This window comes from Apis cerana, linkage group LG8, assembly GCF_029169275.1.
Source record: "Apis cerana isolate GH-2021 linkage group LG8, AcerK_1.0, whole genome shotgun sequence".
NCBI classification, from domain to species: Eukaryota; Metazoa; Arthropoda; class Insecta; order Hymenoptera; family Apidae; genus Apis; species Apis cerana.
In genome coordinates, this window is record NC_083859.1 from 7,995,726 (window position 1) to 8,007,236 (window position 11,511).

The 11,511-nt window shown below is 45.3% G+C and overlaps 1 long non-coding RNA gene across 1 annotated transcript; it reads right to left on the minus strand.

The window, feature by feature from the left end:
• LOC133666512 (uncharacterized) lies at positions 1 to 3,126 on the minus strand. The gene is made up of 2 exons (XR_009830728.1): positions 173 to 3,126; positions 1 to 108 (listed from the first exon to the last, which is right to left on the minus strand). It is a non-coding gene; the product is annotated as an uncharacterized LOC133666512 (long non-coding RNA).
• Between the last annotated feature and the right edge of the window lie 8,385 nt (positions 3,127 to 11,511).

Consider the following 11,511-nt stretch of genomic DNA (forward strand, 5'->3'; position numbering starts at 1 on the left):
TAAAAATTTCGAATAAAGCGATCACTTATTAAAAATAACAACATTTCTTATTCCATTGCAGTTATTGCAACTTTTATTTCATCCATCCCGATGAAGTAGCTTATTTCACTAAAAATGTATAATTGAATTAATAAAAGCTTCGTGGAATTAAAAACGTACATCATTTCGATACCTTATTAAAAATAACAACATTTCTTATTCCATTGCAGTTATTGCAACTTTTATTTTATCCATCCCGATGAAGTAGCTTATTTCACTAAAAATATATAATTGAGTTAATAAAAGCTTCGTGGAATTAAAAACGTACGTGTCATAATTTCGATCGATCGAAGTAACTCGAAACTCTAACTTAAAATGCCGTAATATATCGAAATAACTCGTGTACATTCACGGACACAGGGGAGCAGAAACTTTTGACCTGCACTGTATGCATCGAAGAAACGCACGGGCCACGGTTCTCGGTGTGCGTGTACATCGATTAGTATCGATACTCGGATAGTCCTCTGCCCCATCGTTCGACAGACTGACTTCATTGTCCCGCTGACGAACATTGTGCTCCTGCTCTGCCTTTTCTTTCCTTTTTCATCCTCCTCCTCCTCCTCCTCCTCTGTGTTTCTGTCATTCCAACCGTCGTTCCAACATCTATCCCCGATGATGCGCCTCTCCTCTCTTGTAGAGGGAGAGAGAAAGCCGGCACGGTGACACGTGGAATTTCGAGACGGGCTAATCTCGTGACTAAGTGGCCGGGCAGAGAGAGTTTCCACCCGATACAAAATCGATAGAGCGACTCTTGGAATCTCTCGACATTTCGATCGCAGCAACTTCCGACGACAGTTTCTGTTTCATCGATCGATATCGTCCGCCTTTAGAAGAATAGAGGATACTTGTTCTTTTTCTTCTTCTTCTTCTTCTTCTTCGGAGCGTTATTGATAAATTTTTTTAAAACTTTCGTCGGACGTTGTACGCAGGAGGAAAGAGAGGTTAGGAGGATCGAATCGCGCGTCCGATTTCTCGAGAGGGTGTCATTGTTAGCCGTAGAGCTGAGGGCCTAAGTGATTCCTGACAGCGTTCTGTCCGTGAAAACGGTTGGTTGGATAGGGGTGGCCCTCTCGCGAAGAAAGGAATGCCGGATCGATCGATCGATCGATCGCCATTACCGGCCAACCTTTTTTGTTTCGATATCCAATCCCTCTCCCTCCCCGAGATGACGTCCAACAATCCCTCGATACAAGGAACACTCGAGTTCAATTCCTTCGATTTTCCTATTTTCCATTTTCCTCGAGAAATCTTGGAGAAAGAGGGAGGGAGAGAGAGAGAGAGAGAGAGAGGGAGTATATGGTCCGGCGCGAAGCCAATAAATTTTCCCCGACAAAGACGCATTAAGAGGCCCATTCTTCTCCTCGGGCTCGGTTTCGAGAGAAATCTTCTCGAGACAATTTCACGGCCCGTTCCACGGCAGGCCGTCTTTAATTTTTCATCCCCTTTCTCGAAGACGGACACGATCCTCGGGCCAACGAGGATCGCACGCTCGAGCCTCTCTCCCCCCATAGGATAGTCAAAACAGCCCCACCCACCTCGCGCGGGTCACGAGCGCGTTACCTAACCTCCCCTCCTCCCCTCCCCGAGGAACGGATCTCTGGATGAAGGATGAAGGGAAGAGCGCGTGTCCCGAGGGGAGGGAAGTGGAGAAGTTGGAGGGCGAAGAAGCGTGACACCATCGAGTTACGAGCCTGTTTTGTACACAGATTCGCCACGGCCAATATAATGCCTGTTTCGCCTGGTCCGCCACGGGATATAGGCGACTGCCTACCGATCCAATTATCCAAGGTAGCACATTATGACACCACCGATGTGAGGATGCGCGACACTCGCAGCGGATGGTATACAGCGGAGGACCCATTGTTCCGAGGCACTTGCGCGAACGTATTATATAGACGCGTTTCAATTACCGATCGAGGAGAGATGATAGATGATAGGTGTAGTGGAGGGTAATCGGGCGGGCGTGTGAACTCGATCTCGCGTTATGGATAATAACGCGAGGAGATGGAGACCGAGTCGTAAAAACGTGACTTTACGATCCGGATTTGTCACGCGACGCATTTTCATTTGGGTAATTGAATTTTTGTAAGAAGGACGACGGGGTGAACAACGAGTCGATATTTGTTATCGAGTTATCGCGTGAGTTATTGCGAGATTTAAAAAAAAGAAATACGAAACGCGAGTAAGAAAAGTTTCAAAATTCCTCGCAATCTCGATACTCGCCGCTTGTCATCGGGAAGCCGAGTCGAGCCGAGTCGAGCCGACCGAGCCCGAACGTCGGCGCTCGGGTAAGATCGGCGCTGTTCGGGAAATGCGAAGCCTCTCGGCTACCATCGGAAGTCGGTGTGTATATACGGTAGATAGGGAATCGAGATAAATTTCGTACGAGAAGAGAGAACAGTGGAAGTGCACTGGGTTCGAAAATTCGGCGCGCATCAATCAGCCGCAGATTGCACGGTATCGTAACTGCATTAGGTAAATTACACGTTGTACCGTACCGCCTAACCGATGAAGAGACTCATTATCGTCCGGTAATGATTCAACGACGTGTTATATAATTTACGAAACACGCGATGCCAATTACCGTGACGCGTTGATCCTCGTTTGCGTACGGACGACGAAAAAAGGAAAAAAAGAAAAAGAGAAAGAAAGAAAAAGCGGATCCCTCGATACACTTGCACCCTCGAGGGAGTAGGAAACAGGATTTAAACGGTTGCCTCGAGTATTATTCCTCGAAGGAAATGAAGACGAAACGCGTCGTGTAACGCGTGCGATAACGGTGGCCGATAAACGCAACGTTGCACACAGCTCGCGACCATATTTCTTAAACGCGTTCACGACCAATTCCAACTTTCCGGCCGGCTCGCGTGTCTGAAACTTCTTCTCCTGGCATGGAGTGTGTCTTAACGCGATGAATAACCGCGCGTTGCGCCCGCAACTTCCGCGACCAACTTTGTGTTCTCGCTACGATGCCTCGCGTCGAAACTTGTTAAATTTCCGCGTACACGGGCTTCACCCTTTTATCAGATGCGGCTCTTAATTGGAAAAACCCAGTCGGGCCGGCGCCAACTTCCTTTCAAGACAGGATAGAGGAGAGTGGAATGAAACGAAACGTATCGTATCGTATATCGTATCGTATCGCATCGTATCGTATCGTATCGTATCGTATCGCACGAGATAGCTTCTTCGTTTCCCTTTAAAAAATGAAAGAAAAGTAATAACAACAAAATAATAAAATTTAGAACGATATACCGACCAACGCGAAACTATTTCCCAAGAATCACGAAATCACGCGATTCGGAACAACGTATAGGGGAGGGTCGGAGAAAGCTGGCGTGGATTCTCTTCAGGGGGAATATTTCCAGGAATCTCCCCGTGAAATCGATCAAATTTCGATTCGGTGGAAACGTTGGTCGGAAAAGGGCAGCGTGAGGCGGGGAGGGGGAGGTAAGGTGCGCGTCAAGACTTCGCACGAGGACTTCTTCTCCACGGGTTTCCCATGGAGGCAGGCAGGTTGGCCCACCCATGGGTTTCTCGAGGACGCGGCGCGTATTGAGAATAGGAGATAGAGTCCTTGGTCCACCGTGACAGCGGGGGCTCTCTCTCCCTGTCTCTCTCTCTCTCCCCCCGGCTTGGCAGAAGATATAAACGTGTAATTCTTTCGCACTCATTGTTCCCCTAAACTACGGATTGCGCCATTGTCGCCGTGCACCGTCTCTCTCTCCACGGGAGAGGTGGGGAGGAACGCCATTATCCCGACCGTGGAAGGTGAATATAAGCAAACTCACGCGGGACGGTCCTCCCCCTCCTCCCTCCCCGCTCGTTAACCGAGTTGAAAACGATGCACTTGACTCGTGGGACGAACGGGGGAGGGGGGGAGGGTATCTGAAAGACCTCCTTCGGAGGAGGAAGAGGTGAGGTTATTCTTCAAGTTTTTTTTTTCTTTTTTTCCTTTTTTTTCTCTCCTTTGAAAACGTTAGAGGAATATCTACTTGTTTAGGTGTTAAGGGCTGGCTACCAGGATGGAGTGGGTAAAGGAATGGAATAGGAAATTGATCCATCGTTAGAAAGTGTTGGTTAAAAAGTGATGCAGTTGGTCAAAGAAATTGAAATAATTCCATCCAAGGAAAAGTTGGAGTTAAAAATAGAGTCCGTTCGGTCCTACTTTTTTCATATAATTTGGAGATAGAATTGCAATTGTTATTGTTTCGAACGATAAAAATTATCAAAATATAAAACTTCGATTATTAAATTTTCACCACTGGATGCGAGGTTGTTGTCGAGTTGCAGGAGTTTTGCTTTCGAAAGATACCTGATTATCTATTAAAAGACTTATTTAAACTTTTATTATTTAAACCATTACTTGATGAAAAATTAGGAAATCGTACAAGATCCATCCCTTGTCAAAAGTTTCGTTGCAATTAAATAAAATTAATCCACTATTTTCTCGTACACCACGATCGATCTCGCCCGGGGTTTTCTTCGTGGATCAAACTTACTAAAATATTCGCACGTGAAATTTTTGAAAAATGGAGTATTTCGTTACGGGTCTGCGAACGTTCACAGGTTTTTTCTCTTTCCGTCCTCGAAGATTCTTGGCTGAGATTGTCGATTTTTTTCGAAAGATGGAGAGGCGATTTTGCTTCGTGGAATTAAAAATGTACGCACTATTTCGATACGGGTCTGCGAACCTTCTCCTTTTTATCTCCTTTTCGATCTTCGCGGGATGTGAGCAGAGTTGGTCATTGACCCGTTGAGAAAGTAACTCGAGTTAAAAATTTCGAATAAAGTTACTTCGAGCAATTTAATTATTAAAATGCTCGAATAATAAATTTATTCGTAGCTGTTTCCCATTTATTACGATATAATTTTATTTTAACACATCGTTCCAATGAAGCGAAAAAGTTTCGACAAAAATAAAATAGGTAATAATTTCCTTGCGCATCTTTAATAACTTTATGTTTTATACTTTGCGTTTTGTTGACAAAAGGGCTGTAATTTGAACATTCAAAATGATGAAAACGATTTTCATTTCGAACGAGGAACTGAAACGAATTTTCGAGGCTGATTAATTATGGATTTCTGCGCCTATCCCGATGCATCGAGCTTCAGATACAAATCTTGGTACATGGTGAACCCAAAATTAACGTTTATAAATTAAACCTATCTTTATATCTATAGAATTCTATCCCGAGACGAAAGAAAAATTTCCAAGTTTACCTAAGAAAACTAGAAGAAAAGAAATTGCTTAAATAACAATACCATCATTTCTATAAAAAAATACATGCGAGACCGACTTCAAGTCTCTACTCCCAGGGGAGGAATTTCATCATAAAAATCATAAAAATGTATCGAAATGGAGTTCGAGAAAAGAGCGAAAGTGTCGGGGCTTAGCGCCTCGAGGCAATCGGCCCAATCGTCCAAGATGGGATCAAGATGGCTGGACCGACAAGACAATTTCGTTCCTTCTTCCGCGTCGTTTCCGTTTACTTTGCCGGTGGGGGGGTGTGGGTCGTGGCGAAAGTGGTTGCAGCATTGCGATAAGGAACGCAATCCGATGCGCGTGCCAGATAAGTGGCTGATGCCTTTAGCGCGGGGGACGTTTCCTCGTCGAAACGAGGGTTCCTCGTAACACCCTCGTGTCTCTGCGCCGGCCAAAGCCGTGGATCGAATTATGCCCCCGGGGGAGGATGGAGAAGTCGTTCACCGAACCAAATGGCTGGATTAAGCGGGTCCGGGTCATTAATTGGTCAGCTTTGACTTTCGACCGACCCTCCCCTCCCTTCGCGCGAAAGTCTTATTGGATTTGCCTTCCTCCTTATTGTCTCCCTCGTTATCTTTTCGTTGTTACTGCGAATCGATTTATTTGGCAATATTATATTCCATGATTCTTCGAATCGACAGTGCCCGTTCAGTATCGAGGAGAGAGGTAAGAAATATTAAGGAGACAGAATCAGGGATACTCTCGAAATATTGCAACAAAGTATAACCGAGAAGGTGATAACCGAAAAAATATTCCAACTTGCGTCCAACTGCTGCTTCGAATGTAGCGAATGAGAGGAAAAGTGGGGGAGCGTGGTGTCTCCGCGAGGGAAACCTCCACGTGTTTCTTTCTGATGTTTCGTGAAACGATATTTCATCCTTCCTCGAAGTCACGCTCCTCCTCGAGAGATGATGTATGATCGGTCACGAAGGCCGGGGAATCACGCGAGGAGAGGACTCGATAGTGAATCGAGCAGCCTCGAGGATCTCGAAACATCCCGTCGTCTCGTGGCGAATCTTTTTCGAGGAAAGAGAGAAAGAGAGAGATGAAAAAAAACATAGTTACGCCGTCGTACATTATATCACGGACATTGTGTTTGTACGAGCCCCACCATGTGTCAACGTCTTATTCTTATTCTTAGGGGGGGTCTATAGAGAAGCCTGGGAAAAGGTTTGAGGGAGTACATTATTATACTCCAGGCTCCATTATGGTGTAGCTCGAGTAGTACAACATTAAAATGTTGATAAATCGTGTCTGGCAGTTGCTCTGAAGAGAAAGGGAGAAAAGAGGAAGAGGAGGAGAAGGAGGAGGAGGAAGAAACACACCTCTTTTTCCCAATCTTAAAACATCAACCCCCGTGAAAATAACGTCCCCTGGCACAGGTAGAATAGAATCCAACAAGGGGGAAACACACGGGTCGGGGAAGAATTCCTAACTGTTTCAAGGATGAGGTAAAACTGAATACCGTTATCAACAGGTACGTAAGTCACGATTCTTATGATGGGTTTGCTCCTCTGCTTGTTATATATTCTTTTCCTTTTTTTACTTTTTTCGAACTCGTTTGTCCAACTTTGTCCTGAACTCTCTGTTACTGCATTAGCTGATATTTCGTGACTTATTCGTAAGAAATAAACGTATTAAATTACCAAAAAGGTAAGAAAAAAGTTTCGTAACGAAATTTCGTTTCTAAAGTTGATGCAAAATACGTTTCGTTTACTTCGCAACCCGACATATAATACATATCGGAAAGAAAAAGCGAGAAGGAGGCATTCGAGGAATGATCAATGAAATAGGCCGCGACTTGCGTGGGCCATCCTTGCGTGGAGGGTCGCATTCTCGTAATTGATAGACCGAGACGGAGGGGGAGGGGAATAATGGCGGACGATTTGTCCGGGTTACCCGAACACAATCAGACTTATTGCCGGCGAACGGATGCATCGCATTCGTAATCCTTTATGGCTCGCGTGGCTGCCTGTGTCAGGGGAGGCGCGCGCGAACGCCGACACCCACACACGCGCACACACATGGGGGGAGACGCTTCTTTGGAAAAGTGTCTTGTTACCCGGGCCGATATTAATCCAGGGCCATTAAAAACTGGACGAGTGAAAAATAGTGGCGCAAAAGGAGCGCAGCATCCTTGGTCCGCCGTCGTTGGCAGACCTGGCTACCTGTGTTCGGATGGATGATCGCTTTGGAGAGACCGGTTGCGTCTCTCTCTCTCTCTCTCCGCTCCTCTTTCGGCCATCTCTCGATCCTTGGCGAAGCTTTTTATTTTTTTCGCGGTACGAAAAATTGTTCTTAATCGTGGCTGGGAAGGGAAAATTGGAAAATTGTTTTTAAATATTGGCTTAAATGGAAGATTAATTAGAGATATCGTTATAACTGTAACAACGATTGGAAGAGAAATTTAATTCGATCATTTGTCTTGAATCTCGGCTCGATCTTGATAGAGCCGTTGGAATCGTGGAAATCAAAACTTGGTTCAGAACAGGAAGCTTGGAGGAACAAGTTGTGTATACGTATAAATATATCACGTGTGTAGACCGCGAACGAGGAGAATCCTAGCAAGTCCCCTAGGATGAATGGTGCGGTAGGGGTCTAAGTTTCTTCTAACTAGGAGCAGACACCTAACTCTAGCTCACCGCATAATGTTCCCATTCGTCATGAGGTTGCCTCTCTCTCTCTCTTGCACCAGGTTCGTGGCGTGGAACCGCATAATATGGGGCCCGGTGGGGCCCCTCCACCGGGCTACATTGGGGGTGGTCCCCGAGTCTTGGAAGGACGCCACGCTGGGAGAGACGAGAACTCCCTAATTGAAACGTTCTCTTTCATTTATTATTCGGAGGCAGGGAGATGTCATCTTCCTTCCACGGAATTGAAACGGGTTCGCCATCGACGACCAACGCCCTTCTTCGAACCAACGAGATTCCTCCACGCGATTCTTTCGTCGGGGAAACAAAAAAATTACGTATAAACGTGTATCGTCTTAATGGAAATGGGCCAAATGGAGAAGAAACATTTTCTATACGTTAGGTGGAAGAGTTTTTGGATTTTTCCAAGTTGCGAAAAATCAGTTTCGATAAGAGGAATTTCTTTGATTCGAATTAGATTATATTTTTTTGTACTTTTCATTTATTTTCAACTCTTCCTTGCGAAATGAAAACAATAATCGTAATATCCAAAGATCCTTTTCTTTGAATTTTTATCTCTTCCTTACAAAATGAAAACAATAATGTCCAAAGATTAACAAATCCTTTTCTTTGAATTTTCATCTCTTCCTCGCAAAATGAAACCAATAATTTTAACATCCAAAGATAATAAATTGACAAATCCTCTTCTTTGAATTTTCATCTCTTCTACGAAACAAACTTAACGCCCAGATAAATCGCTTTTGTCGCATTTCCATTCGACGAAATCTTAAAAAAAAAAGAAACTCTGCTTCGACGAAACCTTTCCCTTAATTCTCGGAAGAAGAAGAAGAAGAAGAAGACGGAATTAATTCGCTCCCGATTTCCGGCAATAATATAATAGATGGACGAGTGAGTGGCAGTGGCACGTACAGGTAGACGAACAAAGCAAATGGGATTGGCGGACAACAATGTGTGCATGCAGGGACGAGATTCGATCTACGGGGTAGATACGCATCAACAACAACAACAACGCGGATTTTCTGGTGGTATCTGGTGGAATAGGAGAAGAGGGGAGGGGGATGGAGGAGGAGGTACGCGGCGGCTTGCAGTTAGCGGATAAGATCTGTTCATCCCCCTAACGGGAGGGTAGGACATCGCGGTTTCAACGTCACTCCCATCAACTCCCTCCGTTCTCCTCCCAGGTTGGACGAGAAAACGCTTTTATACGCCGCTCGTTTCGCTTTACTGCCGCGATACTTGGGGGTGGGTGACTGTGCACAGCCAGGCCTCCCCCACCATTTTTGCCAAGAAGCAGTTTCGCGAAACGGCAACCGGAGGGAAATTTGAATTTCTCCTACGTGCAATTTTTGATACGCTGCTTGCACGATCGTTTACCTGCTTCTTTTTTTTCCTTTCTCTTTTCGGTCGCCTCTTCCTTCCCATTTCGACAATTATATCGTAAAAAATTCCGATTCCATTATCCACGTCTTACAGGAAAGTAGAGCGAGAGGAGAATATTCAGTTCGATTCGTAAGCTTCTCACGAAAAGAAATGTTTGGGGGAAGGAATTTTTCCCTCTTCTGTAATTTAAATTAGATAGAATTAATAATAAGACTAATCCTATGGTGAAAATTTCGCGCGAGATTTCTTCGATTTTTTAACAAATCGGCGATAACGAACCCTCTCTTTCGAAAGAGAGAGAGAACGAAGGAACGAGGAATCCTAAAAATCTCCCATTAATTCGCGCGAGATGGCGGTATCGCGACAAAGGTTACAGGCTCATCTCTCCTTTTATTATTCTCCCAGCAGTCCACCGTAAAAATTCTAATTTCGCCAACCCTTTTTCGCGTGCGCCCGTATATCTATGCCGCTCCCTTATCGGGCTTTATGGTCTTATATACGTTATACTTTATATTTTATAGCGTATACACCTTTCCACCCGCCCCAACAGCCTCGACCAACCCCTGTCTCGCGTATACTCCCCCTTTCACCCCTGTTGTTCAGCGGTTGCATGCACACCGAGCCGCGGGATATTATGCCGTTGGCGTAGCCACCACTCTGCTTCCTCTCTCCCTCTCCCTTTCTCTCTCCATCCCTGTCCCTATCTTCCATCTCGGAGTCGAGCACACGTTCGAACGTCCCGCGCGGCGGTAGAGCATGCGCGCATGCGCGCAACAATCTCGTGTCGGCCGCGCGGCAAAAGAGAAACATTTTTCCGGCGCATTACTTTTATCGCTCAGCCTCGTACGTGCCGCGATACTATCCGTTAATTAATTGCCGAAGGTGGAGAGAGGGGGAAGAGGAGTGGAAAAAAGTGGAGTGGAAGAAGGAAGGAAAGACCGAGGATCGTCGAAGGGATCGGTTTCGACGTGCGCGGTGTTGCGCGTGCGCGTGAATGCGGCTCTCTCGTGCAAAATGGCAGTTTCGAAACCGCGACGTGTTGGGTTAAGAATCGCGAGGTCTACTGTTTTCGCGTACAGCCAAAGGGGTTCGTTGGTATAGAAAAGCGTTTCTTACTTCCAAGATAACTTACGAGATAAGTGAACAGCTTTTAAACTTGGAGGGGAAACTTCGAAAGGTGATTTCCACGCGTTTAAGATAAGGCGGGAAATTTAAAATGTTTCTTTCTTAAAATTTTAAAAAATCCACTTGACAATTTCCCGGAAAGGGTCGAAACATCCGTTCGAAAACAACATTCGAAAATTTACATTTAATATCAACGGAAGGGCACATCATCCGCCAACACTCCCACGAATATGGATCGATGAGAAACCGATTCGAAGAAAAATGTTCCGACAAACACGGAGATCGCGATCTACCGCTCCTCGTCAAGATGGAAGATAGCTCTCTTTGCCGTCGGATTCGAAGATGTTGGGAATCTAATCGCGGCACGCGAAACGACTAATTACTCGTCCTACGCACAGGTAATCCTGGCAGCGTGACTGACAGATAGGATTGAGAAGGGGCCACGATTATCACTCGTCATTGGCGCGGCCGGCGTGGCTTCCATGGTAGTCGATGTCATCTCGATATCGGGTTATCGTATCAGATATACGCGTCCATATCCCGCAAGGGGTATTACGATTCACTTCGGCACAATGGATATTGTTGGCGAGTGACGTGTGACTGACAGACGCGGCTTTTGCGGAATGCCTGCTCAGAATGCCTCCCTCTCTTATCTATCGCCCGCCGAAGGATATGGATTTCGAATGAAGATCGAATGAAGATTCGATCTCGGCCAACGAATTAATAGGCCGCGAAAAGTATTGATATTTCTCTCTAACCTATTTTCGGTATCGCGCACCAGTCCTCGAGGGGAACTATTTTCCAAACTATTTCCATCGTCTATGTACACATCCAAATGCACGATGGATTATACGAAATATTGTATTTCACGTTTAATTTTGAAAATGACTTTAATTACGCGATATACGTAGATATATATAGATGTTGTAATATCGAGATAATTGATAAATATAAACGCAACGAGTGAAAGTAATTTTCACGGAATATTCGAACTATTCTTCCGTCGCTATTGTGGTCGAGATTGGGGATCAAGTTGGGGGATAGGTGGTCCTG